The sequence below is a fragment of the Dermacentor silvarum genome, chromosome 1 (assembly GCF_013339745.2).
Source record: "Dermacentor silvarum isolate Dsil-2018 chromosome 1, BIME_Dsil_1.4, whole genome shotgun sequence".
NCBI classification, from domain to species: domain Eukaryota; kingdom Metazoa; phylum Arthropoda; class Arachnida; order Ixodida; family Ixodidae; genus Dermacentor; species Dermacentor silvarum.
In genome coordinates, this window is record NC_051154.1 from 358205145 (window position 1) to 358231568 (window position 26424).

A 26424-nucleotide genomic window follows, 5' to 3' on the forward strand; every position below is an offset into this window, starting at 1 on the left:
AAGCATCCATTCATTTTGCAATACGTATAAAGGAAAACGAACATCTTAGCATACACGGCGCCCTAAGGGCATTCTCAGAAAAGTTGTCATTTAATACTACTTCTGTCCCCTTTAGCATTATCTGCTGCATTCTCGACCAATCCTCTTTGCTTCGTGGCTATGATTCGTTATATGTTGCAGATTAAATTGCAATACCTCAAGCCACAAATGAACATACAAAGTCGCGCTTCTATAGGGGCACTCCTCTTTTTTGGCCACAAGTAGCCGCCGGAAAAGCTCTTCGGTAGAAATTTCAAGTGATTTTTTTTATTATTGCGTTTACCCGATTTTATTGTAATGAACCAGAGGCATCAATGCACACTAATACAAGATACGTTTACGTTTGCTCTGGCATGGATCCTCTGGAGAAGAAGTACCTTAGCGAGATATTTATGTTGCAATTATCCTGTATGGGTATGTGCAAAAGGTCAGGTAGCCAGCCGGTACTTACACTGGTTAACCTTCATGTCTTTCTTTCCCATTCTTTCTCTCTTTTTCTCACGGTCGTCATCATCATAATCACCGCATTTCCTAGGATGTGATCGACACGCGTGAGAAGAGAACAAAGAACGCACCAGACTTACCCAATTTTAGTATTTAAAGAGATTGCCTAATTCCATCCAAATCTTGGCCAATCCCCCGCAGTGGTTATGCGCCATCAGATAAGGCATACCATACCATACCATACAGCGATCGTTCTGGCCGACTGAGCGCGTCCCTCGTTTCTCGTCCTCTCAGTAGGAGAAGACAAGCAAGCATCTGGTGGTCACGTAAGCGCTGTGGGGTGCTCGGCTAAGTGTTGGTGGTTTAAGCTTGATTTTTGGCAATAAGCTACAGAAGGCTGTCATGTTTTGGTTGAGACAGTCAACCCGTCCTCATCACGAATAGCTCGTCTGGCCAGGCTGCTGCCCCTGGTCAGCTTCTGTCCCTCCTCATCAAATGCCTCTAGAAGCCTTTTTTTCGTAGTGGAGTGAGCTTTCCGGTGGCGCTGGTACCTTTGAATGGCGGCTCCATTCGAATCAATAACCCGCAAGCAATTCAGGCGGATCTTAAATCTGTGACTCATCACTACCTGCATATCACAGATGTTCGACAATTTGGACGAGGAGCATCGTCTGCAGGTCGCCAGATGAGGCATGTTAGCAGATCTACTAAAATGTTCCTCGTTTGGCTCCATTAAGATGAACGCTTTCATTCCACCTCATCTGGCATGCACGAGGGAATAGTGCGTGGTGTGGACTCTCGACTGAGTCCCTCAGAAACACCGGAAGAGCTCTCTGTGGCAGGTGTTATTGCCATTTATCGGTGCCACCGCGTGACCGATAACGTACGTGTACCGACAGAATCTGTGATTGCCACATTTGCGGGTACATCATGTCCTTCAGAATTAAAAATCTGGCCACTAATTTTTCGTCTAGACCCTGTAGCATCGCGCCCGTTACAATGCCGTAGTTTTGGCGTTTTGGACACAGTGCGGGTGGCTGCAAGTCTAGCCCTCGTTGCTGCGTCTGTGGTGAGGACATCCGGGCAATGAGTGCGTAACTCAAACGGAGAAGTCTTGCCTATGTGGTGGTGCGCATCAGGCTAATAATTCTGACTGCCCCTTCTCGATCAGAAGAAATTCAAATTCTTGAAGTAATGGATAAAAGGCGTTGCTCCCGCAGAGAGGCTACTGTCGCCGTAAAGGAAAGATCACATGGTTACGCTGGTGTTGTGGCGCGGCATACTGCTGCCATGGCTTCAACCATTTTAGAAGCGATTGCAACCGCCGTAGAAGAGTCAATGGGTAAGGTCATGAAACGCCTCGTTGAAAATCTGTCTGACTGTATATCGCAAATTGTGTCCGCATAATTAACTCAACTGCTGCAGGCAACTTCTGTACCTCTTCCTAATGTGGTACCTGAGTTCAACATGTCCAATTTGCCAATCGTCAGTACGGAAAGGAATAAAATATGGCTGGTCCCAGTAACTTGGAGTCATGATGATGTATCGACTATGGATGTGGAGTCACGGGCCCCCAAACGTCGCGGGTCCCCCATTATAGTTGGCTCAAATCTCGCCCCGATTCTAAACCTAAGAAAAGCCCTAATGGCGCCGAGTTAACAGACTCTATTTTGGAGAGAGCAATTGCTACTGCGGTGCTCTCGCCGCCCGAGGGCTGATGAGAGTGCTTCAGTGGAATTGTCGTTCTATACTTGCTGCTTCAACAGATTTACTTGATCTCACACATCAGTTTGTCCGGATATCATACTTTTACAAGAAACTTGGTTGTATACAGGAAAAAATTTTTCATTGCGAAATTATCGATGTTTTCGTTCGGCCCGTCCTACTAGAGCCGGAGGTATTGTAATATTTATTTCAACTAAATTTTGCCACATAAAAAGTTAGCATTCACGTTGATGGCCCCAGACAGCGAAATACTTGCGGTAGAAATAAATTTGCCCGGATGTAGACCTTTCAACGTAGTAAATTCTTACTTTCCTGTTGGGGTCCAGAACAATAGTTCCCTAGATTCAATTATAGCAAATTGCGGAAAGATATAATCTTAGCTGGTGATTTCAATTCGCACCATGTATCATGGGGATACAAAACGGATCAGTGTGGTAAACCACTGTGGGAATGGGCAGTAGATAATGGGCTTTCCTGCATGAACACTGGAGCCGTTACGTTTCTCCGAGGACAGTCTCGCTCTGTTTTAGGCCTGACGTTGTCTGGAACAAATATTGTTGTATCTTCATGGTCAACGATTGACTGCGCTACAAACAGTGACCACCTGCCTTTTGTTTTTGAAGTGGTTGGCCCGATAACCTCTCCGGAGCTTCATAAGAGAAGTTTTATTAATTATACTCGTTTTAATACTTGTTTTAAAACAGCGTTTAATTCAATGAGACATATGAGTTGTATTCAAAAGGCTCATACTTTATGTTCGGTATTGGAGGATTCAAAAAAACGATCTGAATTTGTAATTTGTTCCAGTAAAAGCAAGAGCCCTAGTAAATGGTGGAATGACGACTGCACTAGAGAATTTAGGCGGAGGAAAGCTGCGTGGAAAAAGCTTCTATACAACCAGTGCCCAAAAAACTGGAATAATTACAAATACATAGCGGCCACCTTTAAACGTACAGCTTCAAAAGAGAAAGAAGAGTATAACATCAGACATTTTGATTTCTTGTCCCAAACACGCAACAGAGGGGCATTGTTCCGCTTTCTACGATCACTGAAGATGATTCAACCATCAATCAATGCAGACTCACTTGTTCTTACACCGAATGAAATTACTGAGTTCTTGGAAAAAATTGGCAAAGGGCTTGAGAGCCGCTTTTCATCTTGTCTCCCTTGTCGGCCTTTATTGCTTGGCTCTGTGGACAATTCGAAGAGGTGTCATTACCGGAATTGGCCTCAGTGGTTGTAAGTTTGCCCGCTGCTGCCCCAGGTCCTGATGGAGTTACCACCGCAATGATAAAATTTTGTTTAAGGAGTATCCTGATGTCTTATTGGCTCTAGTTAATCATTCTATTGAGAAGGCTTGGATACCATTGCAATGGAAACTCGCTAAAGTAATATTATTACTCAAAAATCAAGGTAGTGGATATACACTGGAGAACATTCGGCCTATTTCATTAACGTCAAACCTTGTTAAGCTAATCCAAAGAATAATAAATGTCCGAATCATGAAGTTCGTGAACACCAGAGAACTGCTCAGCCCTTTCCAAAATGGTTTTAGACCAGGCATGCCCATCTGGTGTGCGCACGCAGACATAGAAAGTCGAATTCATATTGCACGGCGCCACGGGCGATGTGCTGCACTGGTCTCGCTAGACATCGCCAAAGCTTATGATAGTGTCGAGCATGCAATATTATTGGATAGAATGAATGCACTAGATCTCCCACATTACTTTATAAGATGGACAGGCCGAGTTTTTGAGGGGCAGAGATTTTTTCTGTGTTAGGAATGGCATCGCCTCTAAAAGGTTTACACAGACCAGGGGTGTACCTCAAGGGGCCGTTTTGTCTCCCCTATTTCTCAATATATTACTAAGTGGTATACCTTGTCAGGCTAATGTAAACACGTATGTTACGCAGATGATATTGCATTTTTCGCTTCTGCAGACGACATTCAGTCCCTTTACGGAAAATTGCAAGCTTATCTCAACACACTTTAAAATGGCTGGAAGGAATTCGCCTATCTCTGAACGTTAACAAGAATGCGGTGCTTGTCTTTCCGCTAAGTAGTCCAGTGTATTTAACTCTGTTATCAGAACAAAGTCATCCCCCAAGTTGAACAAACCAAGTACCCTGGGATGATTTATGACAATAAACTCAATTGGCTACCGCATATTGAGTATATTGCTAAAAAGGGGGCCGTGCTCTCGGAATATTACGACGGCTGAGCAACAATAGGTCTGGCATGCGAAGAGACACACTACTAACGATATACAGCATGTATGTCAGGGCAGTATTAGAATTTGGGTGTGTTCTGTTCTCTGCACGTGCCGCGTACAAAATTCGTCCTTTATTTTAATAGAACGGGATGCGCTCCGACTCTGCCTTGGTCACCCCAAATTCGTACCGAACGCTGTGCTTTACCTGGAAGCGCAAGCGCCATCGTTAATGGCTAGATTCTGACTACTAACAGTCGAAGTCTTTCTGCGACTGCACGAATCACCTTTCAGAAGACACCAGACAGTGTTTATAGGTCAGCCCACTTTATTTTTTAATGTCCACTGGCCTCGTTTTCACACGCCACAGGTGGTTTTTGCGCAGGCAATACTGGAGCCATTGAATGTTAAGCTCTATAATATAACTCCTGCAAAGTCTACTACCCTCTCTCTAGAAATAATTTTTGATAACATCTACCCAAATAATGCAAAACTTTTATCTTCACGAATTCTCAAGGCCATGCTGGATGAGCACTTGTGTCATATTCAGACCAATGCTATAATAGCTACAGATGCATCACAGAACCACAAAAAGGCAGGTGTAGGATTTTTTTCTCAATCGCTAGATTGGTCCTGTTCGATTAGACTTCCAGATTTTACTCCTATCTACACAGCGGAATTCTTAGCTGTGGTTTAGCATTACGGAAGTTGAACCCCTCTCATTCATCAGTTGCTATTATCACCGACTCACTCTATGTTCATCGCTTACAACGCGTAGTGACTCAAAAATTTTGCAAGAGTTACATCTTTCAGCTCCGTCTCATTTGAGTTTGCTTCGCTTAATTTGGATGCCCGGGCACAAAGGTTTGCCTTTGAATGAGTGTGCAGATTCATTAGCAAAGGCTTCCCTGGGGGGTCCTTTAGTGCCTGCCATTCCCCCAACTTCCTATATCACCGCGGCTAGGTTTAGGAGATTAACAATGATGAATGAGATATATAATTCTAGTATGGCTTCGCATTCTGACTACCACCATCTACTATTCCCTTGGAATCGTAAATTCTGCCCAACACGAAAATTAGAGATTACACTAACCAGGATACGTTGCCGCATCCCGACACTAAATTTCTATACACACAGGGCTGGTTTGGCGGCATCTCCTTTGTGTATACAGTGCGGCGAACCAGAAAATATTGATCACTTTCTCCTTGCTTGCCGACAATTCTCCTCAGTAAGGAAAAGGATGCTTGAGGACCCTTTAAACAAACTTGGCCTCAGTATGAACGCTCCCGTCTTGCTTTCGTTTGGAGCTTCCACATTCGGGTACCGCCACCAGAATGTTCGCACTGCAATGCAAAACTTTATCATTAATTCGAATCGACTGCCTTCCTAAAATAGTCAATAATAATAAGTAATTAGAACACCAAGCAGAATTCATCTTTCTTTTTTCTTTTTATCTTTTTTCTAATTTTTTTTTAAAAATCCATTTTCTCCAAACCGCCCAATTCTTGGCCGATCCCCCACGGTGGGTATGTGCCATTTGTACTGTGGATCATCATCATCATCATCAGCTGTCTCGCGCATTGCGCGCTGGTCGCCATTGTAAGCAGCGACTAGGTTTCTTCGTTCGGCAGGGCTTCATTTGAAAAATCCGGAGACGTTTTCGGACAAGCTGAGCAGGAAGTCCTTCTTTACGGCTGAGCTACTGTCAGTGCCGTGCTATACTGTTGTGACAGATCGTGTCAATCATGATGCAACGGCGTCAGTCTGATGCCAGGACACTGCACCCGGATTGAAATACGACTGGCCACGGATCTCAGGACGCGGCTCCTCAGTACGACAGGTGCTGCCGCGCTCTGGGATCAGCAACAGTGTCCGCCCATGGCTACTCTCGGCCTCGACGTGCTGGAGGGTGCACGACACACGGCGGGCATCTGAGCATCTTTGCTCCTGGTGGCTGCCACGTCAACGGGACGGCTGACAGGTGAATATTCGTACATATTCTGCAACCAAAACGAAAGCGTTCCTGACAGAGAAAGTTCGAAAGGCAGCCTTCGAGAGTTCGCGCTCATCTCGGTGGCAGCATGCAAAAAAGATGGCGGGATTTGACGCTAGAGCAATATTAGGGCTATTTGGAGTACGTCTTTTCACTAAGCGGCAATCGCAATAGAGACCTCCTTGTGGTTTGTACACTGGGTGCGTAGGCCTCTGAAACTCGTTTGTGGGGAAGTTGAGGCTTTACGTAAAGACATTTCAGGCAATGTAAAACACAGACAAAAAGACGACAGGCGACGCTGCACCTGTACCGTGCGGGTGCGTTCTTTATGTTGTTGCGTTATCGCACTGCCTGTGGTGCTTTTAAGAACCAGCCGAGCAAGCACTGGCTTTTTGTTTGTATGTTGCATTTGGCCATTCCCAGTTTGCATTTTGCAAAAAAAAAACGTCAAAACTAACGACCGGCTGCCATATGCCGTTAAATTAAATTATGGGGTTTTACGTGCCAAAACCAGTTCTGATTATGAGGCTCGCCGTAGTGGGGGACTCCGGAAATTTGGACCACCTGGGGTTCTTTAACGTGACCTAAATCTAAGTACACGTGTGTTTTCGCCCCCATCGAAATGCGGCCGCCGTGGCCGGGATTCGATCCCGCGACCTCGTGCTCAGCAGCCCAACACCATAGCCACAGAGCAACCACGGCGGGTTGCCATATGCCGTCGAGAGCAATTGCAGCGAGATGACAGTTTTGGTAATACGCGCGTAGGAGTGAAATGCACGTTATATCATTATACAGGGACTGATTAGCCCGTAACAGAATAAAATAATTAAAAAGGTTGTTTCATTTCCTATTATTTTATTGCAATTTAGGTACTTAGTCTAAAAACTTATTATTATACCGAAAAATAATCAAGAAGAGAACAAATACACACTCACGTAATCTTTAGGGAGGATGACACAACGATTCTGATTATTTGTGAAATCATTATATTTCAGCGGAAAACACCGCGGAAGAGGCAGCACTTGTCATAACCGTCACGGATCGGCTGGAGAAGCCACGGCGTCGATTCTCGCTGTAGCTGTGCTGCCCAAGACGATGGTTCACAAGAGACGAAACGAGCTCGCAGCTCGTGCAGCGGGTTGTGACCCCAGGCGACGCCACAAGCCAGGCCCGGATTGTCGAGGCCTCCCTTATGAAAAAATTTAATGTCTTTCTATAGAGAGGCTGATGTCTTTATGCAACAGAATCATTTGAGTGGCTAATGACTGTCTAATGCGCTTTCTGATGTATTCCTAATGTGAGTCTATTACAAATTGGCCACCGTATTTCTATAGAGTACCTGATGCATGAGTTTCTGATGTGCACCTGACGCATGAGTTTCTGATGTGCACCTGACGCATGAGTTTCTGATGTGCATCTGACGTACGAGTTTCTGATGTGCACCTGACGCATGAGCTTCTGATGCGTTTCCTAATGACATGCAATTGAACGTTAACATTAGGTTGACATTAAAGGCCGCAATGCAGATATCTCTATTGCTGGTCATGCAAGCGAATGTTTGCAGTACACAGGTCAATAGATATTTTTTTTGGTTCATTGCTATTCTAACACAGTGCATTAGTAACCCTTCTGAATGCCTGCACACTTGGCTTTCTATGCACTACATTAACATTCCTCAATTTGCATGGCACAAATTATCAACATGAAAGTATGGTCACTACAAAGAGTTGTAATGTAAACTCCAGCAGACCATTTCTGGCAATGAGTGGCTATCCATCGTTCTATATATGCGAGTCTACCCATGCCCATCAATCTTGGATGCCTAGCGATGCAGGCATTTGGATACAAATGCTGCATTGTTGAGCCAGCTATAAATTAAACAGGGTAATAAATGAGCAGATGTATATATAGTTGAGTTGGTTCATATTTATTTAAGAATGTGCTGACATAGAAATCGCAAACATGACTAGATAGCACATACGGGGTGTTCTTTTTAGTTGCACCAAATTTTTGAAATTAGAAAGATGTGAATCTTGGTCACGTTATCTTTACCATTCAAGTGTACGGATTGGCAGCCTCTAGATACATAGCAATTTCAGCACTTACATGCATAATTACCGAAGTTACACTAATTAATTTTCTAATTATCAACAATAGGTAGCTACAGCAAATGAGTACTGAGTACAAATGAGTACTACCTATCCCAACAGTCAAATTTTGAATAGCGGAGTTCATGTGGGAGCTACGCGAACAATTAGTTCCCCTTGGCAGGCTCCTTGAAACCGAAACTGGCCGCAAAAAGAGCGTCTGTGTCGTCGCCCCCCCCCCCCCCCCCGCCTTTCGTCACGTCTCCGCCGGTCCAGCCCAACGAGCAGCTTGCATTATTTCCTGGCTGTCTGCAGCGGTGGCCTAGCGCTTCAATGACGGTGGGCCGCCAAATTTACTTCGTCATTCTGTTGGGCATCATGTTGCGCTGTAGCGCCAACCCTGCTCCTTAAATTGGGCTTTTAGATACTGCAGGCACGGCATCATATCAGTCTGTAGCGTCGACTGCGAACGCCGCAGATAGCAAGGAAATAATGCAAGCTGCTCGCGGGGCCGGACTGGCGCTTACCTCGGAGATGTTACGAAAGGCAGGGGGGCGGTGACATCGACGACACAGACGCTCTTTTTGCGGCCTAATTCGGTTTCAAGAAGCTTGCCAAAGGGAACTAATTGCTCGTGTAGCTCCCACATGAACTCCGCTATTCAAAATTTCATCGTTGGGATAGGTAGTGTCGACGACGGGCCCCAAAGTACTCATTTGCTGTAGCCACCTATAGTTGATAATTAGAAAGTTAATTAGCTTAACTTCACTAATTACACACTTAAGTGACTAATTGCTCTGTATCTAGAGGCCGCCAATCCGTACACTCGAATGGTAAAGCTAACGTGACCAAGGTATATATTTTTCTAATTTTAAAAATTTGGTGCAGCTAAAAAAAACACCCTGTATTTACAGGACCACCTGCTTTCCAGGCTACTTAATCTCCCTGCTTAGCATGGAGGACAGGCTGCTTTTGAGCTGCACATTTGTCGTCCTGAACTTGCTGGAGGATGTAACCTGCAAGAAACAAGATGAAAATTTAGCATAGCATTGTAGCACACTAGCAGAACAATACTAACTTTCTATATCATTCGGTGGAACGTGAACGAACAGATGCTGAACTTCAACCAATGTCAGATGCATGGTGCCGCCATTATTTATGGCTGTGCACACGAAGGTAGCGAGAGTGTGTCCCCTGGTGGTCAGACGTGCGGAGTGCCTTAACGGGAAGAGGAATGGCGCATGGCAAAATTCCCGAACGACCTGCTAGTGTGTGCATATGTTTGTGAATGACCAGGTGCGTGTATAGCCACTGTGTGTGTGGGTCCACTTGCGCAGCCCTGAAAAAGCAAGGGGTGTGCGATAATGGACCAAGAGGCACAGCAATGGATAGTAGCGTGCAATACGAGCTAATTGAGTGGATGTGCACACATGAAGTGTGTTGTAAATTACACCTTTTTAAAAAATGTATTGTAATGCTGTTCTAATTACATTTACACTTTTCTACTTACTGTGCACTTATTTTGGTCATTGCTAACATTTACTAGCAAATAATTATAAAATTGCAGCACCTTTCTAGACACTATTTACAGAAAAATGTATAGCTAAAATTTCATTTCTTTACGAACAATATTTTGCATAGGCCCCAGTAAACAATGCGCTATACAGTTTGTATTAGTTTAGCTGCACCAAAATTTTCAAAATTGCCTGTGGCAGATAGCACAATTCCAATATTTGACCTAAACTACTCAATTAGACAGCCATTACTTCCATGAGAAATCAAAATGCCTAATTGAAAAATTAAAATAATTATGCTAATTAACATTTTAATTAATTCCAATACAGCACATATTTATATATACGAATTATAGCCCGCAGGTTCGCAAGTCGATCCACTTGGAACGAATTTTTGGGACTGAACCAGTTTCGAGATAATTTTCAAAGTGTCCGACGAAATGAATGGGCGTTCCAGTTAACTTTTTAAAGAAAACGCTGTTTTCTGCATTGAAGCACAAAAGTAACTGGAACACTAATGCATTTCGTCAGACACTTTGAAAGTTAATATCTTGAAACTAGCGCAGCCCAGAAAATTTGTTCGAAGTGGATACACCTTGGAAACTCATTAGCTACAGTTTGTAGATTAAGATATGTGCCGTAAATAATTAATTAAAGTTATTTATTGTAATTTGGTTAAATATTCAATTAAGCATTTTGATTTCTTACGTAAGTAATGGCCACCTCATCGAGTAGTTTAGATCAAGGATTAGAACTGTGTTATCTGCCACAGGCATTGTTTTTAATTTGATGCAGCTAAAATAAAACACCCTGTATATAAATATAGTAGTATTTTTACCAAAGTTTAGGTGCTAATAGAGCACTGTAGCAGCTACTTGGTTCATGACTTCAGGACAAAAAGTACTGTGCTAAGCAGACGAGGACGAAGTTAGACAAGGAATGACATTACAGGCGCCAACTTCCAACTGTTTATTCGGCAGAAAACACGCCGTTTTATACATGACACCGTCCAAAGTAATCATAGTAAAAATAAACGAACAGGAGTGAAGGGATCCAACAAGTGCTCGTGAGGCAGTGATCATCACAGTAGAGAGGAATGCAAAGGTTACAGCAGGGACCTAAACTGAACCGTCAGGCAAGCACATAGGAACACGCGTCCATTACAGGCTCAAATCAAGTGGCATACAAACACGACAGCTGCATGTTCTAATCTTGGCGGTGATTACAGGCTATCATTAAGAACGACAATTCTTTGTCACTTAATATTATTGACTGCGTGCTAACACACTGACTGCCTGCTCTATTTATTAAGAACGCCTCGATTATTTCCATTTCAGTGCGGTTTCTTGCTTTCCTTAGAAAGGGCATTTGCTCCAGTTGTGGCACACAACCACAGCACCTGCAGTGCCCGCCCGTGTTGCTGTTGACCACCAGCATGTGTATTGGACAAATAGGACGATGCTTCAACGATCGTGCAAGAGCACTGGTTGGTGGTCAACAGCAACACGGGCGGGCACTGCAGGTGCTCTGGTTGTGTGATTTGAGCCTGTAATGGACTCGTGTTCCTATGCGCTTGCCTGATAGTTCAGTTTAGGTTCCTGCTGTTACCTTTGCATTCCTCTCTACTGTGATGATCACTGCCTCACGAGCCCTTGTTGGATCCCTTCACTCCTGTTCGTTTATCTTTACTATGACTACTTTGCACAGTGTGATGTATAAAACAGCGTGTTTTCTGCCGAATAAACAGCTGGATGTTGGCGCCCCTATATGTCATTCTTTGTCTAACCTCGTCCTCGTCTGCTTCGCGCCGTAATTTTTGTCCTCGAGCTTATGGCAATCATCACAGAGAATGACAAGACTATTTGAATAAGAAATTTAAGAAAGGTACTTTTTGTTTTAAGCAAAAGAAATCTTTAAGTTAAGAAACTGGATTGATGTGCACTGCGCTAAAATGCAGGAGAGTTTCACTCCACCAAAATTGAGGGCACAACTATGCAGTTATAGAATGCAATATTGCGGTTTGGCTACACTTGGTCTTGCCAGCACGCTTTTTTGTATGAACACTCAAAGAGGTGTATACAACAAACATCAACACACATTTTCCCACAAAACTGTTTAAGTCATTGCATCCAACTATTCCAGATTTCTGCAAGAAACACCGGGGCTGTTTATTTCGAATAATTAAAATTACTGCTGAGTGTAGAGAGGCATATCATTCCAAATAGAGGTGGGATGGTTCATAAGGAATACATTAAAATCCTCATTCCTGCACATTGTGTGCACTGAGGCAGCTCAGGTAAAATTGTGCGTATACATCACGAATATTAAAGCTAGTTACAGCCGCACCACACTACAACAAATGCTGCGATGACAAAATTTCCACCATAAACATTTTCTATTCACCATCAGCTGCCCACACGATAGAAAGAAAAATGTATCATTACAAATAGCTATCAGTGAGCCATGTCTGCCTTCGACAGTTCTCACAAACACAACCAGTTAGGGAAGGGGTGCTCGTTCAGGACTTCGCCAAGGATCAATGGACCATGGCAACTCGACAATTTAGCAAGGGCTGATGATTTTGGGACAGTTGGCGTGGAATGACCCACACAAATGGTGGCTTTCCTTCATGAGAGTGCAAAGGTGGTTTCCGCTTGTGAGCCTCATCTACAGAAATTATGAAAGTACGCTACACTGCCCGAAAGTACAACTTTCCCATGCCAATATTATTCAGTCTTCACAATGAAAATAATACATACCAATTACAGCATTCAGATGAACTGGATCCAATCCCTCCTTCACTGGGTCCTTCTTGTGCCTGTTACTGCCCTTTCCATAAAGGCTCTTGCCCTGAACCTCAGCCTCCCCAATGCGGTCGTGCATTGCCGCCATAGGACTTCAGGCCAGATAAGATCGTTCACCTATTGTCACCCACAGTGGAAAATTGACACGAGAAATCAGTGAGGCATACCGCATAAATAACGCATGTGTGAGCCAGACCCATTATTAATGCGTGAAAAAGGCCATCCTTCGTAGATAAAAAGGGATAGAAATTAGTCTATGTCTGCTTACTTTTTTCTATGCAAATACTGTTTTAATGCAAGCACACATCCAGTCTTACTTTATTTAATCCTTCCATCAAAATGCCAGTTGTTAGCCGAGGTCAAGTTGTATATTTCCCTTCCCCTCCCTGTGTATACATATATAGAAACTTCATTTGACTGGAAAATGTGTTAAGGAGCGGTGTTCAAAGCCCTCAGTCCAGGGCCCCACTGGCCTCTGCAGCCTGCCTGTGTAAATTTTGTCCTGAAAAGTTAAATGAACTGACCGGCATGCTCAAAAGGACACTACAAATTTGACCTAGTGGACACGGGTGGTTCTCAGAAAATGTACAAATACAGTGATGGGTATCCGTCGGCATACTGTAGTAATAGTGGGTGCAAGCTAGCTTTGACATTGCTGGAGTACTTCAGCTGTCACACGGCTGCACCTTCATATTTCAGTTTCAGAGAAATTCAAGCTCATCAAATGTGTATTTGCCAGTGGCAATTATTCTGAGAACAAGACAGAAATAATTGTAAATAGCAATGTTAAACAAAGGTATGCACGCTGTATGCTTAGACCTGTGGCATATTTGACACACTACACTTCGAATACTAACATGCACAAAAACTGCACATGCGTGTAGCATAAAAAGAGAAAAAAATACAGAAATAAAAGCTACAGCATCGGAAACAGTTTCAAAACAATAAAACCAAAATAAGAAGTAAAATATACTGTATGCAAAGCAAAAATAAAACTTAATTTGCAGCCAAGTGATCAAAGAGAGAAAAAAAATACTCAACATCAGGACATGTTAGGTTTAGTTTTATATAGAACACGATAATTTGTGCATAATGTTACGAACACAAACAAGCAGCAAGTTTAATATACTTGCATAAATATTTAGCCTATTTAGTGCTCCGTTATGTAATATGTCTGTTAGCTTACACACAAATCATACCGAGATCATACTTTCAGGTACACATACACTTCATACATACCTGACGTGACATCCAGATTACACGCTGTGCTGCTGTAGCCAGGGCCACAGGTTCCCTGCCATCATGTGGACACTGCTGTGGGTCACGGCCTCACCACTACAAAATGAATTCTGTGTCAACATATATAGCACTGGCACAATAAAACTGTCATATTGTGAACACATGCAAGGTGGCAACAGAGCACAAGGTCGAGTCATTGATGAATGTCATGATAATAGGGACCCCTTCATCAAAGTAAAATTTTGAAGACGCACGCAGCAGCACATTACAAGAAATGTTTGTTTACATAACAATTCTAGGGTTTGCTTTCATGACTTGGTTTAAGCAACTTTCCCCTATCATGTTTAGATACGTCAAAGTTATGGAAACATCCCTTGTCTTGAAAAGACAGCTCTACTAGTATGGCAAGCTGTGACTGCTTACTTTCCCCTAAAACTGCTCGTAAACCGAAAACCTGGTAAGCAGATATTATTTACTACGTTGAAGAGTTTATAAGCGAAGAAACGTAATTGCAGTAAGTATTGGTGAAGAGACTGATGGGTCGTTATATGCAACTTCAGCAGAAAAGCGGGAGCGCACGCACAGGTGCACATGATGACCACGATTATTTCAGAACGTAATGTCTCCCCCCCCCCCCCTCATCGTAAGAAAACGCTCATCAGGATATTCAATTGCGCATCGAGGCCGAGATCATACCGAGATCATACTTTCAGGTACACATACACTTCATACATACATTTGCAAAACTAAATTCTGACAACCAGCACGCAACATGCATAAGCACAGGCGTCACTGTTGTTTCCTACGTTCGCAAGGCACCCTATGCACACACGATGAGTACGCACAACACGTGTAGTTAGCAAGCACGATTGCTTACCTTTTCAATGGCACGACGCTCTCCAAGTTGCCGGTGCTGCGTCGACGATGTTACTCCCAGCATACATGCCGCTGCGTAGTGGACGATCTGAGGCACGCTACCAATAGGAATGATTTCTTTGCGATGTCCACCCAACTTTCCACGACAACCCGACACAAAGGCCACGGCACAAAAATCGTTGGTCCATGTTTGCCTGGCGCGCCACGCATACGGCGAGTTTGCAACGAAACACAAGGTATCTTCTGGCACTTTTGTGCACGCTAACTACGTCCCATTTCATTAAAGCAAACACAAAACCACACGATCAAGCAGCTCACACAGACGACCGGCACGTTGAAGACGCAGGAAAAACAACAGCGCCACCTGCGTACTTGTGAGGTTGTTGTGGCCTCCGTGATGCCAAATATATTAACCAGTAAACTCATATTTTGTGTCGTGTTGCGCCCAGCTACGTATATATGTTGCGAGATAAAACAAACCACCGAACACTCCATATTTTACGCTATAGTTTATCGTAGAAAGAAATTTTATGATGTATTTTAAATTTTGAATTGCTTCTGCCGTCTGCAGCCAGCAAAAGCATGGCCTTAGAGATTGGGGTTATGTTGTCCTTTGAAAGCCATCGCTGGGGCGTGATTTGAATGATTTGTGTACCACCTTCCTTCTAGATAACTTCCTGATGTCGTTAACGTCAACTTTAGCCCCAGAAATTGTTGGAACGATCTCTGAGGTACACATGTGCAGTGTGCGATGTTTCAGTGCGCGTTGTAACTGTCGGAAAGCATCAAAGCTACGATATTCCCTCGCTCGTGTGGCGCAGGTTACACCCGTGTCGTCCGAATCTTGCTTTCGTGTTTGTGTGCTTAATGAGCATGGGATGCGCGCCTGTCGTCCGTGCCTTCTATGTTTATGTATCGTGCGACGCACGCAGATTCCTCGAAAAAGCAATGTCTCTGCAGCTTCCATGTGTCCTATGTCAACAAGAATAGCTCTTGTACTACTAAAAAAAAAACTTTAAATGAAATGTGGAATACTCATTTCTTATATATTGGTTGTTCAATGAACTATCAAAAATAATTATCGTACAATGTTCGTGCCATGGAGCTTGGACCCTTTCTGCAACTATCACCAGGATCGGCCCACTTGTTTTTTGTCAACATCTCGGATATATTTTTTTCTACATCGTAACCATAGACAGCTTTGCTGTAAAAGAAAAAAAAAATGCGCGAGTTGGCGTCATACACATTTTTATGTAATGTGCTTTGACATTAGAAATAACAAAAAAAAGCTGTCTACTTTTTTCATCAGAAACCTTAAGGTGCATTGTCATTCGAGTTTCTGATGTACTTGTAATGCTAAACAACATTAGACGATGCATTTCTAATGCCTGTCTGATGACACATTAGAAATGCATCAGGTCCTAATCAGAAACTCATTGTTCATTTTCATAAGGGCTCTGCCCCCCGCCTGACCGTCGCAGGAGCACTGCGCAGTCGTAGCCACTGTTCCCGCGGTGGGGCTTGGCGAAAGGCCGATGTGGCTCGCGTTGAGCGCAGCCACAGCTTGTGCGTACTCTGCTTCGCGCGTGGCGTCGACCAACCCGCCGTCGTCGCCTTCCTCGCGCTGCTCAGTTCCGCGACCAGCCCCACCATCACTTCCATCGAGGCGGACTTGCGGCGTTATTTTTTCCCGTATAGTGCTACATGAAGTCGTACGCAGTTTCTCCTTTATTAATGGGTGATTTAAAATTTTCTAGATGTTGTGTAAATATATTGTTATATATCGTAAATTTGATGATTTTCCTGCATTTCTTTTTTTCACTCATGGTTATTACTTTCTTGGAATTTACGCGTACCTTGGTATGATAAGAGGCATGAGTTGAAAAGTCTTGGAATTATCACGGCCGGACTGGACTATGTGCGCGCAGCTAAAATCGCTACGCATGTAAATAAAAGTACTGCTTGTGGCAGGTATAACATGCGACGGCTTAGCTTTTACCTTTACATACAAGGCGTTTCCAGTAACCTAAACCAAAAATTGAAAAAAAAATATCGCAGGACGCATACGCTTAACTATTAAGATTGTAATGCGATAGTATATCGCTAGCTGATTCCAAATGGAGTTTGCAAATTACCTCATGTCACCCCCCTCACCTAAGTTTCTGCCGTCGTCGAATGTGCTTCCCTCCACTAGGCATCCATTCTGTAACTCTAATGGCGCACTAGTTATCTGCGCTACGCATTACATGCCCTGCCAAGCTCCATTTAAATTTACAGCGTAGCTGATAAACCGCACGTGTATGAAATCAATCACATATGGTTTGCCGTCATGTGACGCTCCTCAGAGTATTTTATACCCCGCTTAATTAGCTAATTAAGCAAGATGAATTATTCAAAATCATTAGTATTCAAGCTAGGGCAAAGTGCGTTTTGTTATGTTGTAGAGGGGATTCAGATTCATCTTTTTTTTTCGACTTATATGCGGCGTGGTGACCTTTTTCGGCATTTAAGGAAAGCACGCGAAATAAGAAATAAAACCATGTGACTGCGCTCATGCGCTATCGTATTGCAGCAAGTCCTCGCCTGAAATGTTGACTGAGAGGGTGGTCGCTGCCAAGAAGGCGCATGGTTTCAAGTGAAGAAGGAACCACTCCTGGAAATCAAGCCATCCTTGGTCATTAAATGTGCTTTTTTTCTCGCTCTCGCTCTCTCCGAAATGACATCCTGGTTGATGTTCAGTGCGCTGTAGTGGATAATACGCAGTGGAATTTCCGCAAAGGGGCATAGAATAGGCAGCCAGTAGTGTTGCTTCTCATTGCGGTGTTCCAAGAGATCACCGTTGGCCAATTTCGGAGCTTTACAACGTGAGCCTATCGCATCTCTCGTACATTTCGACCGAAAGAACGGTCAGATGGCTCTAACAGTTGTTTCCGGTTTTTCACAGTGAACAACATGATAGCGGGGGGGAAATCTCTGTTCGGTTGCCAAAAAGTGTGAAAACTTCTTCGATGTGTCCTTTTTCTGGGGGCCATCAGGGAGTGGGGGGAAGGAACTTGCCATAAGTGAACGTAGGCTTTTCATAAATAACGCGAGCCACCCACCGCGGAGCCCTACAACATGACGCAGCAAAACATGTAAAAAAAAGGTCCTACAAACGCCAGCTACACGCTACAACTATAACCAAACATGATATAACCTAGGCTGGCTCCTAACATAGGGTTAACCCTCGCTGCCTAGAAGATCAGAAGTAATGCAGAAGAGAGTAGTACATTAGGAAAGATTGAAAGCCGGAGAGAAAGACGAAGAATAGACAGGAAGGTAGGGATCTGTGGTGGTTTGACTAGACAGGAATAGACAGGTTTGAATAGACAGTAGACAATAGACAATATAATATAGAATATATATATATATATATATATATATATATATATATATGTACGTATGTATTAGAATATATAGAATATAGAATATAATATAGAATAGAATAGACAATAGACAGGAATAGGCAGGTTTGGTGGTTTGAATAGACAGGAAGACAGAAAGATAGGGATCTCTGGTGGTTTGTCTGAGTATCGGGTGATCTTATCCCTTTTCTTGTTCATTTTAACGTATTTTCTCCGTAGTATTACTTGCTCCAGCTTAAGCTGATGTCCAAGAACACCCCCGGGAGGGGTTTTTCCCCTTGGAAGGCTTCTCTTCCTAATCATGAGATACCTTTGGATTTCTTTCCACGCAGCGGTGGAATCAGTATCCCCGTGGCAATCCTTCCGGCGAGGGGAGGTTTCGTTAAACTGAACAATCTTCAGGCTACCCAGGAGCCTCTTCGTGCTGCTACTCCATTGTACCAGACCATCTCGGACGTAAGGCAGTTCGACCGGGGAGGCATTCTTTGTAAGTCGCCAGACCAGACATGTATTGCGGACTTACTCAAGTGCACATCTTTCGCTTGCCATTCCGGTGAGTGCATTTATCCCGACTCACCTCGCGTGCACCAAGGGTGTACGCGAGGTGTCGACTCAAGTCTTACCCCGACAGAAACATTAGAAAAGTTATCTGCAGCTGGAGCGATTCCCGTATATCGATGCAATCGAGTGTTGGACAATACCAGAGTACCAACAGAATCAGTGATAGCCACTTTTGCTCGCACTTCCTGCCCATCAGAGATCAAAATATGGCCCCTTATATTCAGAGTAGATCTACTTGCACCGCGTCCGCTTCAATGCCGCAATTGCTGGCGATTTGGCCATAGTATCGGTGCATGCAAATCAAGCCAACGTTTCAGAACATGTGGGGAAAGTCACGCTCCCAGTGATTGCACTTCCGAAAACGAGAGATGCTGCCTTTGTGAAGGAAACCATCCGGCCGATTACTCTAACTGTTTTGTGCGGGCCCAAGAAGTGCAGATCCTCGAAGTTATGGATAAAAGACGCTGCTCCAGAAGAGAGGCTGCAAATATTGTAAATGAAAGAACATTTGGCTATGCTGGAGTTACAGCTAAACAAAATACGATACTTGACTCATCTCTCACTGCAACCATAGAAAATTCTGTTCAAAAGGCCGTGGCTAAGGCAATGGATCAGTTGTTGGTAAATCTTGGTGAAAGCATCGCACAGGCTATTTCCTCGCAAATGAATACGTTAATGCAAGTTTCTGGTCTATGCTCGGTAGCAAATCAACTTATAAATTCAGGGCAGCAATCTGTCGATGGAAAGAGGGAGACAACTGTCTCGGGAGATGGCACAGCCTGCAATAGTTCCCCTCCCACTCATTCTGCTTCCGCCAACCAGACCATTCAAGATTGCGAAATGAAAGACGCAGAACATAATGCTAGTGCTCAAAAAAGAGCGATGTCCACAATCAGTGAGGATTCTTCCTCACTTCCCCATTTGAAGTCAAAGAAATGTCAGTCGAAGTTTACATTGGAGGATAGTGCATCAAAGAAGTCCCCTTCGACAGCAGCAACTTCTTCATCATAGGATTGTTAAAGGTTCTTCAGTGGAACTGGCGATCACTATTATCAGCTTCTGTAGATTTGTTTTCTGTTACAAAGCAACTTAATCTATATATACTAGTATTACAGGAAACTTGGTTGACAACGGCGAAAAATTTCCATTTAAAATTTTACAGATCTTTTCGACTAGACCGCCCTACAAGAGGTGGTGGACTAATAATATTTATTTCGACTAAAATATGTCATAAAGCCAAAATTCTATTCGAATGGATGGATTCTGAGTGCGAAATTCTGGCTATAGAACTGACTCTACCTGGATGTTTCCCTATTTATATTGTAAATACTTATTTTCCTTCCGGTGTGCGGGACACTCGCTCTCTTGACAGTGTTCCAGCTAGCTGTGGGCGGGATGTTTTACTTACTGGGGATTTCAATTCACATCATGTTTCAAGCGGTTTAAAGACAGATTCATGCGGTAAACGCTTGTGTAATTGGTCATTAGATAATAACCTTTCTTGTGTAAATTTAGGGGCAAATACATTCGTGTGTGGCCAAAATCAGTCTGCAATTAATCTCACATTCTCTAGCCGTAGTCTCGATCTGCGTATTCGTGGTCGACTTTTGATTTCGCCACTAATAGTGATAACATCCCGCTGGTCTTTGAAATAGTCCGTTCTACTACAACAATGGATGAACAAGCTCGAACGTTTGTAAACTACGATACCTTTAAGCAGTCCTTGCGATCTGTGATTTCATCACTTTCTGAGGCGTCCAATGAAGAAAAGACGAAGATTATTTGTTCAGCCCTTGAAAAATCTAGCAAGCAGTCGGAATTCAGAATTAGAACTAATAATGGTTACTCCTACAACCCTTGGTGGAATACCGACTGTTGACGCGATTATAAAAGAAGGAAAGCAGCCTGGAAAAAATTGTTATATAACCAGTGTCCACAAAATTGGAGTGATTATAAACTCTACAGAACTATATTTAAACATACAGTTTCTAAAGCAAAATACGAAGATGATTGCAAAGATTTCGAATATCTATCTAAATCTAAAAACAAGCGAGCGCTTTTCACTTTTCTTAGTGGCAGAAAGATTCTTCCGCGTCCGAGTAAAGTAGAATCGATGGTCTTCGCTAGTGAAGAAATGACGCAAATGGTAGAATAAATTGGAAAGGGTTTAGAAATCCGGTTCACGTCCTTGTTATCGCCATCTTCCAAGTTACGCATACAGTCCGATGATTTTACGGAGATCACTATGTTAGAACTGGCCACAGCAGTGGAAAGTATGCCACATTCCGCCCCTGGTGTTGACGAAATGACCTCAAAAATGATAAAAATTTTATTCAAGGAGTCTCCAGATGATCTTTTAGACGTAGTGAATTATTCTAATAAATTTTCGTGGATACCTTAAAGTTGGAAACTCGCTAAGGTTATTCCGATTCTTAAAAATAATGGTGATGGAGGCACGCTTAGTAATATTCGACCAATTGCTCTAACCTCCAATTTAGTGAAATTAATAGAAGGAATTCTAAGTTTTCGGCTTATAAAATTAGTAGAGAACAAAGAAGCGCGCAGCCCTTTCCAAATTGGCTTTAGATCTGGCTGTTCCATTTGGCACGCTCATGTGGACCTGGAAAGCCGTATAAAACTAGCACGTCGCCAGAGACAAATTGCAGCTCTAGTAACTTTAGATATATCAAAATCTTGATTTCCCAAAATACATCACAAAATGGTTTAGCGAGTTTCTGACTGACCGAAAATTTTATTGTTCTTTGAAAGGATGTTCTTCAAATAGACGTCGACAACCTCGTGGAGTTCCACAAGGAGCTGTCACGTCCCCTTTATTATTTAATATATTACTAAGCTCTATACCGTGTCATAATGACATATGCACGTATGTCTACACAGATGATATTGCTTTTTTTGCATCTGACATGGACATCCATTCTTTATATAATCGATTGCAAACATACCTGTGCGCCATAGAAAACTGGTTTCTCAATATTCGCCTCTCCCTAAATGTCAGTAAATGCGCAATAATAGTTTTTCCTTTATTAGATCCAATACATGTCAACCTAACTTACCGCCTACAGAACATACCTCTGGTGGACTCGGTAAAATACCTGGGCATAGTATACGATGACCGGATAAATTGGCGCACGAACATTGAATACATAAATAAAAAAGGAGTGCGAGCGATTCGAATGCTAAGAAGGCTTTGCAACAGTCGATCAGGAATGCGGAGAGACTCTCTTGCGATGATTTATAAAATGTACATACGGCCAATTTTGGAATTCGGATGTGTTCTATATTCAGGTGCCCCGGCATACAAATTACATCCCCTTGTTCTTCTGGAACGGGAAGCTTTAGGCCTGTGCATTGGATTGCCAAAGTTCGCTGCCAACAATGCATTATTCCTAGAAACACATTTACCTTCTCTTTTGTGCAGATTTCGGTTATTAGCGCTCCAAACATTCTTTAAAATGTATGAATTCCCTATAAAATTACAAATCATTTTCATTTCCCAGCCTGCAATATTTTTTCAATCTTCCTGTCCCCGGTTCCACACTGCTCAGGTCGTTTTCCTGCAGGCACTTGTTTGTCCCTTAGATATACGATTATGTGAGATCCCTCCAATTTGCAGTGAGAGAGAGAGAATCTCCAAATTATTTTCGACGATATATATCCAAACCACGCAAAACTCCTTTCTTACAATATATTAAATGGGCTAATAGAAAATCACTTATTGGAGTTAAAAATAACAGCCGTCATAGCGACAGATGCCTCGCAATCAGAAGAAAAATCTGGAATTGGAGTATTCTCTTCCGCTTTCGAGTGATCGTTCTCCTTAAGACTTCCAGACTATATACCAGTATTTCTAGCCCAGTTTCTGGCGGTTACATTGGCTCTACGAAAAGTGCACTCATCAATTTCGGAAGTTGTAATCGTAACAGATTCTTTGTCATTATGTTCAGCTCTCACTGCAAATAGTGGCTCACAAGTTTCGCGTACATTGCAAAGTCTTATTCCTTCTAATTTAAAACTAATTAGATTGGTATGGGTGCCTGGTCACAAAGGATTAGTTATCAATGAATTAGCTGACAGCTTAGCGAGAGCTGCCCTTAGTGGTCCAATCCTTCCGATCCTTCCTTTATCAGCTTACATAACCGCGGCTAGGTTCAGGAGACGGGCAATCATGCGAGACTCCTGGAACCTGCCATTAAGAAATCTAACTGATTATCGACACACACCTCCTATTTCCTTGGAACAGAAAATTCTGCCATAATAAAAAACACGAAGTCCTCTTTACCAAATTCAGATGTCGCATTCCTATATTAAACTTTTGTCTGCATTGATCTGGTCTGGCGCCCTCCTCCTTGTGCTCATACTGTGGTGAAGACGAAACAATAGAACACTTCTTCCTGTCATGCCGCCGTTTTTCCTCATTAAGAAAAGATGCTTTTGAAGCAAAATCTAACAGTGCTGGATTATATTTAACGATACCCAATTTTCTATCTTTTGGTGCCGCTTCTCTCGGACATTGTCATAAGGATGTTGGTGCAGCCGTTGTAGGGTACATAATTGAATCAGGACGATTTCCTTGCTAAATTCTTAAATTTTATATGAATAAATTCCTTTCGTCATTCAAAAATTTTCACAAGTGATCCTTATTAGACTCCGATAATTGTTTTCCTTCAATCACCCGATTCTTGGCCAATCCCCCATAGTGGGTACGAGGCACTTTTGAAGGCAAGCAAGCAAGATAGGGAAAGGCAACCACGAATGCCTTTCAGGACAATGCGAGCTGACTTTATCATTGTCGTCATACCACCTTCATCCATCCATTGATGCCAATTTTTGTCCGTAATTCTATCGTAATCTTGCAAATGTCATTCAACCGGGATTATGCCACGTTTTACTCCCATTGTCGTAATTGCCTCGTAGTCACACAGACGCTTTTGCGCATCTGTAGTCATACCATCACTCGCTATGTCGTCTTATTCGTGCCATATTGTCGTCATTCTCTCCTCTTCATTCGGTTGTAGTCATTCAGTCAGTCAGTTGCTGTTGACTGCCGGGATCTCTCGTGGCCGCCTGCATGGCCACCTGCATGGCCACCTGCATCTCTTGCGAGGTCCCGGATGTGGACGCATTCGATCTGGTCTTTTCCTTTCTCGTGGACCCCTCGGCAGTTGGCGAAGTACTCATAGCCCTTCTCAGCTGCTCACTTGGACCAGAAGCAAGCACGTGCTTTATGTTTCTGTCAATGGGCCTTTTATAGTGAACCCTAGGAGTGGGATTAGCTACGCTATCGAAAACGCAACAGATGCTACGTATCTTCTTCAGACCGTGGGTACCCATGTGGGTACACTTGAAAAACGCGCGCTATGCTGCTATTGTTGAAGTAGGATAGGCGAAAACGGAAGTTTCTTGTAGCGGAAGGATCAGATAACAGAATTCCCTCGAGTTGTCGCCGAAGGCACAGTTATGCGCTCGCAGTAAACACAAGTATGGCGGCATCCCGCAAGGACGCTTTTCCAGGTACACCTGTCCCCTCAGTGTTCATGTTTCAAATTATATTTCTTCCGCTGTCACTCACCTGTGCCGGCTTTTTTTTTCCCCCTCAACCTCACCTATTCTTCCATTTCCAGTTCTTCCCTGCATCTCCCCTACCACTCAATTGATTATCGTCCTCCATGCTTTTACGCATTGATCAACCATACGTGCGCTTTTCCAGGTACACCTGTTTCCCCCCCAGGTTTAAATTTCTAATTATATTTTTTCTACACTGTCACCCTCCTGCGCCGGGTTTTTTTTTCTTTTTCCTCAAACGCGCGTTTTCGTTTTTTTTTTTCGTTTTTTTTGTTTTTTTTTTCTCCACACGAGATCCACACCGAGACAGTCCAAAATCCCAGACGCCAGGATACCTTTTTCGGCGCCTTGACCACACAAGGTCTCGCCAATTCTGTATACCGCCGCGACGACGCCTAGGGCGACCTAGTGAGGCTAACGTCCCTTGATGGACCAAGCTGCTCCCTGTCAACCACAAAATTACCCGATGCCTTGATGCTACGCTACTCAAGTCATGCTTTCAACTCGTATTGTGACCTGCACACTGACCGGCTCTTCAGGGACCCCAAACGCACGCCGACCACGACTCCTACGAACGCTCACTCGCCTCTCGCTCCCCCAACCCCCTCTGACGGTGTTTTTTTTATATAATTTTTTTGCCACTTTCTCGCTCTCCCGCTCTTGTCCCCTCGTCTTAGAAACCGCGCCTAGCCAGTCAAGCGCCGGCGCTCATTTTCTTTTCAGTTTCTCCCTTTACAGACAGCCACAGCGGACATCGACGTGACGTCACTCCACTAACCCTTTAAAACTAACCCGCCGAGGATGACGAGGCCGCCTTTGACGAAGATAGGTCCTCCTATCGAAACGTTGGCCAGCCTTTCTGAGGCACCTTATCCCTGTTTATAATCCTTATTCCTCGTGTGCTACTCCATTAGTCAGCCATCTTTTTTTGATGTAGGGCAAGAGACTTGAAAGGATGGTGCTGTTGCGGAGACGATTGTACGTCATGCAGAGTTATGCATATATGGGACAGAGGCTTACGATGATCCAAGGACTCGCAAAAGGATTTCCACTTTTGAGGTTGTAACGTATGGTTGTGGCGCTGGATTTTTTTTTTGTTTACACCTAGCCTCCTTCAGATCGTGAATACATATGGTGGGCCTGTACCTTCTTTCTGCCCTTCGGCAAATCGCTCAAAGCCTTTCCAATTCACATTTGTATTCTGTATACTTTGGAGAAGGCCTAAAAGTGAACATAGCCTCTTGCAGTGCATTTCGAATCTGATCCTCCAGATATGACGGGTGGCCTTCTGGACTTTCGTCTTCCATAAACGACGTTAACTTCGCCCAGTCTGTTCTCCAAAGGGCCGTAGATGGAGACTTGGCCAATCCCTTGATCTTGAAATAGGTAGGAATCGTGATCACTTCCATGGGTTTCTTTATCTGAAAACCACATTACACTGCTTCGAAGACACCAAGAGCCCAAAGTCAAGTCTAGACAGCTGCAGTAGGTCAATCCCCGTAGATATGTCGCGCTGCCGTCATTGAGACAGCAAAGCTCTTGGTCCGACGCAAATGCGACTAATTTTCTTCCTTTGGAGTCCATCTTCAAACTGCCCCAGAGTGGATGGTCTGCATTAAAATTTCAACTAAAAATCCTAGGGCCAGGTGTTGCGGATAACAAAGCACTCAGTCATAGCGTGTTAAAACTACTGGTTGCAGAAGTATATGCAGCGACAGGAGTGAATGTAAGTTTCTTTGCTTTCACAGTTAAGTACACGTATTGGTCGTCGTCGTCAGGCAAACTTGATGTAGCACGTAAGTGGGTTCACACCGAACATAAACGACGACCTTGGTGAGGACACTACATGTCGCGGATGAGAAACCTCCGTAGCCCAATAGTCGGATTTTTTGGATTGAAGGTTTGGCTCACAGACGACGATGATGGGAAATTTGTTCGAAATAA

At 43.5% G+C, this 26424-nt stretch overlaps 1 long non-coding RNA gene across 3 annotated transcripts in view; it reads right to left on the reverse strand.

Annotated features, from left to right (window-relative positions):
- Nucleotides 1-7605: 7605 nt before the first annotated feature.
- LOC119453959 (uncharacterized) overlaps nt 7606-26424 on the reverse strand; it is a 65577-nt gene continuing 46758 nt past the window's right edge. Inside the window, exons 1-4 of one of the 3 annotated variants that reach the window (XR_005192519.2) lie at nt 14934-16104; nt 14057-14152; nt 12773-12934; nt 7606-9838 (exon numbers count right to left, since the gene is read on the reverse strand). This is a non-coding gene — a long non-coding RNA (uncharacterized LOC119453959). Of the gene's footprint in view, nt 9839-12772; nt 12935-14056; nt 14153-14933; nt 16105-26424 lie in introns of those variants that run through there. The other 2 variants (XR_005192521.2, XR_007465050.1) reach the window with 2 other exon arrangements.